This window comes from Ambystoma mexicanum, chromosome 3q, assembly GCF_040938575.1.
Source record: "Ambystoma mexicanum isolate Mex_15411 chromosome 3q, UKY_AmexF1_1, whole genome shotgun sequence".
Taxonomy (NCBI): domain Eukaryota; kingdom Metazoa; phylum Chordata; class Amphibia; order Caudata; family Ambystomatidae; genus Ambystoma; species Ambystoma mexicanum.
Window position 1 is genome coordinate 1013280744 of NC_090926.1, and position 6792 is coordinate 1013287535.

The following is a 6792-nucleotide window of genomic DNA, read 5'->3' on the forward strand; positions in this document are numbered from 1 at the left end:
CTTCATCGAGGATTTGGATCTCCTCTACATGAGACCCTGTTTTCTTGAGTTTTAGAACTGGTTGTTCCCTTGACGTCTTATGTCCCTCGGCTGGCTTTTTGTTTGAGGTATTTAACATGTCTTTTTTTGTTTGTTTTGAAGAAGGTTCTCTTGATTTTTCTCTGCAGCTATAGCCAATGTTTTGCATTACCTGTTCGCCATCTGAGGTTGTAATTCGTGCGGTTTGTGTAACTGCGAAGAGTGGGGTGTTGACAGTTTTTTGGTGGATGCCTTTCTGATCCTCCACGGCCCTTATGTAGCATTCTATGTATAACATTTTTGATATCATGTTTGTAAGGATTGCCGTATCTTGGATCTCCTCTTTTATGGCTTCGTATAATTTACAAAATGGAGCTAGTACGATGGACATCGCGGACATGATTGCTATCATGTCCGGCTTCTTGTTTGAAGAGTCTTTCTGTATAGCTGCGGCTATGTCACTTAAACAGCGATTTTTAGGGGAGGATTACATTTTCTCGGTTCTTTTTCAAATACCTGGAGTGCCCATTGCCGCACGCTCCGTCGAGGAGCTTAGATCCTGATCCATCACTGTTCGACCCGCCGAAGATCTTAGATTCGTTTGAGAGGAGTCTTGCTGACGTCCGTCCCAGTTCAAGGACTTTGGAGGGGGCTTGCTTAGGAGACCAGTCGCTAAGTGGGGCTTAGTCCATGCGAGCCGATGCTCTTTTTCTCCTACGGCAATGTCCCACCTTTGGACCTCCTGCAGTGATTGGATGGAAAGTGTCAGATCCCTCCTTGCCTCCACCCCAATGTCTTTTGTGACGGCTGAGTTCGTCTGCACCCCCTTTTTGTTTGTTTTGAGTAGGACATTTGGAGCTCTGGCCATCGGGACAGTGTCGTTTTCTGTTATGCCCGGGACCGTTTGCTCCCCCCCTTTTCATTTTTGGGGTTGTGTTTTCTCCCATACTGCTTTTGTTCAAGTTTGCTAGCTGTTGGGTCTTTTCCTCTGCCGGTTTTGCTGTTGGTGCCCCAATTGAGTCAGTTTTCCTCAGTTTCAACCCCGGCTGGTTTTCTTGTGCCACTTCAAGCATCTCTGCATTGCAAACCTCGGTCTCAGGCTTCAACTTTCTTTTATATTGTTGGGTGAAAAAGGCCTTTAGTGGGCACGATAGTAGTGGAGTAGGCAGGTTTCTGGGCGTAGTTCCTCTCCTTTTGATCACCTTTATTCCATCATTGCCCCTGTCTTTCAGATCCTTAGTCGGGAATTTGTTTGCTTGATTCGGGTTGGTCTTTGGTGGTTTTTGCCCCTTTATTATTTTAGTTCTTTTTTTTCTTTGTTTATTTGCTGCTAACTTTAGTTGCTCCCCCTCTGTTTCCTTGTTGGAGTCTTCTTGTTCGCTAGCCGTGTTACACGCTGAAATTTTATCTCCATCTTCAAAGACATCATCATTCTCCCTTTCTGAATTTGATTCACTTATAGAGATCTCAATGATCTTTTTATTTCCCTTGTCCAGCTATTTCTCACCAGCTGCTGATTTGGCCCTGTTGGGTGAGTAGGGGACTTGGCATTTGTTGATGGAGTGAATCATCGCCTTGGTTTTGATGATCTTCTGCACAATGTCCCTGCTGTTTATTGAATCCAAAGGCGTCGTTGTTAAATTTTTTACGTTGTTTTGGGAATGCGGACTTATTGTGTAATCTAAAGATTCGGTGTGTTTTTTGCCCCTTTGTTGCTCTTCCTCACCCTGCCTCGGCAAGTGTGTCGGCTCTCTTCTGTGCTTGCTTATCCATCTAATGTCATCGATTTGATAGGGGAGTGGGGTGGGGTCCCGTCACATGGGGCTTCCTTATCCCTCCCCACCAGCGGGGGTGCAGCGTTGGCAATGCTGTCACCGCTCCGCACCTCCCAGGGTTCGACTCCTGAGGTCACACCCCTCCACCTCTCCCCACCGCCGAGGTCCCGCTTCGGTCCACGCGAGGGCCGTCCTCCGACAGCCCTCGCACTGGATCCACTCGTCCCGTGGACGGAAGGCGGACTACACACGGCAGCGGAGATGGAAGAGGGCGCGGCCTTCTTTCCTCACCGGCGGTATCTTCTGCGGCGCTGGTCTCCTTGTGTTCGCGGTCGCTGGCCTCAACCTGTGCTCCAGCTCCCGGGCCCTCCCCCGCCGGTGGTGTCGGAGAGCTGGGGGGAACCATCCACCAGACATTCGGGACTTTCGCCGCTGGCCACGGTGCAGGTAGCGGTAGTAGCTATTGTTTCTTACCCCTAGCTCCCTGTGGCACTTCGGTATGCAGGTCCGCTACTTCCCGGGAGCCTTCCGGGTTCGTAGCTTCGATGATTCTTTTACTAGGCGGGGGTTTGTGATCAGGCCCGCCTCGCTCCTCTCATTTTTACTTTGCGGGGTAAACTTGGGGGTAGGCATTGGCATGGCTTTCCCTTTGGTCGCGGTTGGCCGCACTTCCGGCTCCACTGAGCTCTTGCTTCGCGTCTGCAGCAGACTGCTGCAGACTGGCTCTCCACCTCCTCTCACCAGCTCCGCGGTGTGTTGGGTCAGATATAGGCACTTCCTGAACAATGAAGTGGATAGGCTGCACACTGCTGCAGACTGGGTCTGCACCTCGGCTCACCAGCTCCGCTCACCGCGGAGCGGTGTGTTGGGTCAGATATAGGCACTTCCTGAACAATGAAGTGGATAGGCTGCACGCTGCTGCAGACTGGCTCTCGACCTCGGCTCACCAGCTCAAAGGAGATTAAACCCCCTGATGAGAGAGACAGGAAGCAGAGCCACACATCAAGAGACGACCCTTAACAACTTTACATTCCTCCAGGTATGCTTTTATGGTTTCTGGAGGAAATACTGCCCCTATCACCATTTAATGTAAGGCTAAAATGAGGACTAGGGGACTTCCAGTGACAAGACTCCCTCCCAGAGTGAGAATCACCTGTGGGATTAGTGAAATGGTTCATAGAGACCTGACAACCACTATTATTTGTGTTTGGGTGTTCCTAGCTTGGAACAGTCAAGTAGTGTACAAAGGAGTGTGTGTGCACTAGAGCAAGGGTTGGGAGAGTTGTACCAGTAGCAACTGATCAGACGATGAAAATATGTTTTTTGAAGAGTCTCAAACTTCCTTCCTGTAATTCAGAAAGGAGGTATATGTCCTGAGATGGAACCGAATGATTGTCAATAGCATTATAATTGTTTTTATAACTCATTTATTGTAGGCTAGAGCCTGGGATTCGAACCTGTGTTAACACATGCGTTGCCCGTGAGTTATCCTCCCATTGGAGCACAGAACGAGAATGCTTCTTAGCTAGACTTGTGATGTCAAGACTTATTGTCTTTCACTGGTCTCTAGAATGTTTCGGCCAGATAAGATGGGGCAATCAGGTTTTTTCTGCCTTGCGTGCGATGCAGGCTGTCTTTCCTGGAGGGGTTGTAAGCCTGTACGAATATCACATTGCAGCTCTTTAAATATGGGTGTGATGTGGTCAAATAGTTTTTATTTTTTGATGAGGGAGTCTGTGGCACGTTGGATGTTTTCAGTGATGCAAGGGCGTGGCTGGTACACTTGCATGGAGTGTGTCTTCACTGCCCAGGAGGGTGAGGATGAGGGCTTGAACCATTGTTCTGAAGCCTCAGGCTGCTTTAAAGCTGTTTATCTTACACAGAAGGGTTCATAACAGGCCAACAGGTTTGGCACCGGGACTCAAACCTGATTTTTGTCAGACAGCTTTGGATTAGGTTGTGTCTAGATATACTTGGCGTAGGATATTTCCTGGCTTTCTGGGTTTCAGCTTCAGGTAGGCACTTGTCAACATATGCCTGAATGAGGGAGGCAGACTTTGGGACAGTGGCTTTTGTTGGCACAGTTGACCTCCTGGTAGAGCAGTGTATCAATGGCATATTGACATACCTTGATGCTCTGATGGCAAGCAGGTCCCTTAATGGTTCCATGTCATCAATGGAAATGACTGTGATGAGGGGAGTGAACCCATGTGGCATGCCATAGGTTACGGGCCATAGGAGGGATCAGCTGCTTTCCATCTGCACGAGCTGGTCTGCCAGTGCCAGGTGGGACACTAACCAGGGCAGGACTGTTACATGGAAAGCAATGCATGAGGTCAGGGTGTAGAGGAGAGATGTGTGGTTGGCCATGTCAAAAGCTGTAATGGCACGGGGGGAAAGTCCAAGCCCTTAAGCACACCAGATAGGCCTAGAAGTCCCAGGCCAAATACATGGAAGTGTCAAAGTAAATGACAAAGGCCTGTTTTATTATCAATCATATACAACACGGACAGCAACAAGCAGAAGATTCTCAGAGCTCTCAATTTCTTCAATGGAGGTAATAGGTTATAAATGCCAAACGTGTCATCATTAGCGTGGTATGACAAATTTGGTTACAAAAACCTATGAAGGAAAGGGACTGGTTATAGGAGTTATCTACATATATGATATATTGGGGTTAGTAACCTTATTAGTTGTGCCATATCTGATGGCTCCACCCGGAACCACCTATAAATTGTGAAGTCCTTTCTCAACCCCCAACTTGACCCTGTGGAAACCAGGAAAGGAGGAAGGGTGACTGTTGCATTATCAAGGATATCCTGTCTTGGCGCCTCTGCTTTCACTCCTCCCTCTTCCATGCTGGATGTGTCTGGACTCCAGGTTGCAGCTGTTTCTCCTCCTCACAGCCTCTGAACAGGCAGGACGGCTACTACTACTACAGAGCACCCTATCGAGCATCATTGACTTAAGAACGTAAGGCCCTCGCCCGCTGCATCTGTGCATCTGTCCCATTGGAAGAAGGGCCTGACTTGCCAGATGCGGCCCTGGGGAGTCCGTAAAGGACTCTGTCTGCTTCTGTTTACCGGCATCTGTCTGCTCCTAGGCCACTTGGTGAGCTTATCATGCTTTTTGCAGTTCTCCATCTCTTTCCCCTCTTTCGTTCTATCTCTTTTTTCTCTCTCTCCTTCCATGGTGCTCTCCATGTCAGCTATTTACTCCAACTGATACTCTGTCACCTATCCTACCCCCTCTCGAAGCCTGGAAGAAAAAGGTTAAAAAAAGATCTCCTCCTTATTTTCCACGTTTGGCTGTTGGAGGCTCCACACGACTTTGTCTAGAAATTCCCTGTCGTTGCTACAAAAGGGAATTCACAATGTTTGGAGCACTCGATGTCCTGCAGATGAAGGAGGACGATGTCCTCAGGTTCCTTGCTGCTGGGACCCATCTGGGAGGCACCAACCTTGACTTCCAGATGGAGTAGTACATCTACAAGAGGAAAAGTGATGGGATTTACATCATAAACTTGAAACGTACCTGGGAGAAGATGCTTCTGGCAGTCCGTGCCATTGTTGCCATTGAAAATCCATTAGATGTCTGTGTGATCTCATCCAGGAATACTGGGCAGCGTGCTGTGCTGAAATTTGCTTCATCGTGTGGCGCAACACCAATTGCTGGCCGTTTCACTCCTGGAACCTTCACCAATCAGATCCAGGCTGCCTTCCGGGGTAGTAACCGACCCCCGTGCTGACCACCAACCATTGACTGAGGCTTCATATGTCAATATTCCCACTATTGCCCTATGCAACACAGACTGTCCACTGCGCTATGTTGACATTGCCATTCCTTGCAACAATAAGGGAGCCCACTCGGTGGGCCTGATGTGGTGGATGCTGGCCCGCAAGGTGCTGCGCATGCGGGGCACAGTTTCCCGTGAGCATCCCTGGGAGGTTATGCCTGATCTTTACTTCTACCGTGACCCAGAGGAGATCGAAAAGGAGGAACAGGCTGCTGCTGAGAAAGCTGTCACTAAAGAAGAATTTTCAGGGCGAGTGGACTGCACCAGTGCCAGATTTCCCCCCGCAGGAGGTGGCTGATTGGTCAGAAGGTGTGCAGGTGCCCTCTGTGCCCATCCAGCAATTCTCTGCCGAGCGTGCAGATATTGCAATCACTCCTAAAGCAACTCAAGAGGACTGAAGCGCACAACCTGCAAGCACAGAGGACTGGTCTGCAGCCCCCACTGCCCAAGCCACAGAGTGGGTTGGGGCACCAACTGAATGGTCATAATCTTCACCATCCCTTTGATCTGAAAGATTTGAAAATAAAACTGAGTTGTATGGTGTTGTGCAGTGTTTTATTGTAGGCTGGGAACTGGGCTTCAAATAGTGCCCACAGTCATCAGACTTTGATCGAATTGGAATAATTTATGCTTGATGCAGAGCACTACTGCAATATAACATGGATTGGCATGGGTTTAAGAATTAAACAACCCAATAAAAACGAGGATTTCAATTTACAAAAAAAAAGATCTCCTGGTCTCCAATTCAGGCCTGCCCTTCGCAGACACAATGTCAACGCTTCTTCCAAGCCGACTGTCACTGCCCCCTCTTTGTTGCTCCCTCCCAGGACCTATGGACTCTACATATTGTCTCTATCCTCTCTCCTTTCTCCTTATCTCCCATTAATGGAAGCACCAGATGGGAAGTACTCTTGGCAGGCTTCTCATCCACTAGGTGCATCATTAATGTCTATCACCATCACACTGTCATGGCCCAGCCAAACCTTCTCCTTCTTGATAGACATCTTCCATCTCTGGTCAATGTCCTACCTTCTCCCGCCACTCCTCTGGTGGCCACCCCTTGACCCTTCTTCACATCCGATGGGCATACCACGTCCCGGTACCCCCCTCGGAAGACCTTCAAAGGTGGTAACCAGGTCCACTTAGCTACCATTCAACTCTTGCTATGCCATCAAGCACGCTTCTGATATCGGTCTCCTTCTC

The 6792-nt window shown here is 49.0% G+C and overlaps 1 pseudogene; it reads left to right on the forward strand.

The window, feature by feature from the left end:
• Nucleotides 1-5093: 5093 nt before the first annotated feature.
• LOC138583180 (small ribosomal subunit protein uS2-like) lies at nt 5094-6132 on the forward strand (annotated as a pseudogene).
• The last annotated feature ends 660 nt before the right edge of the window (nt 6133-6792 follow it).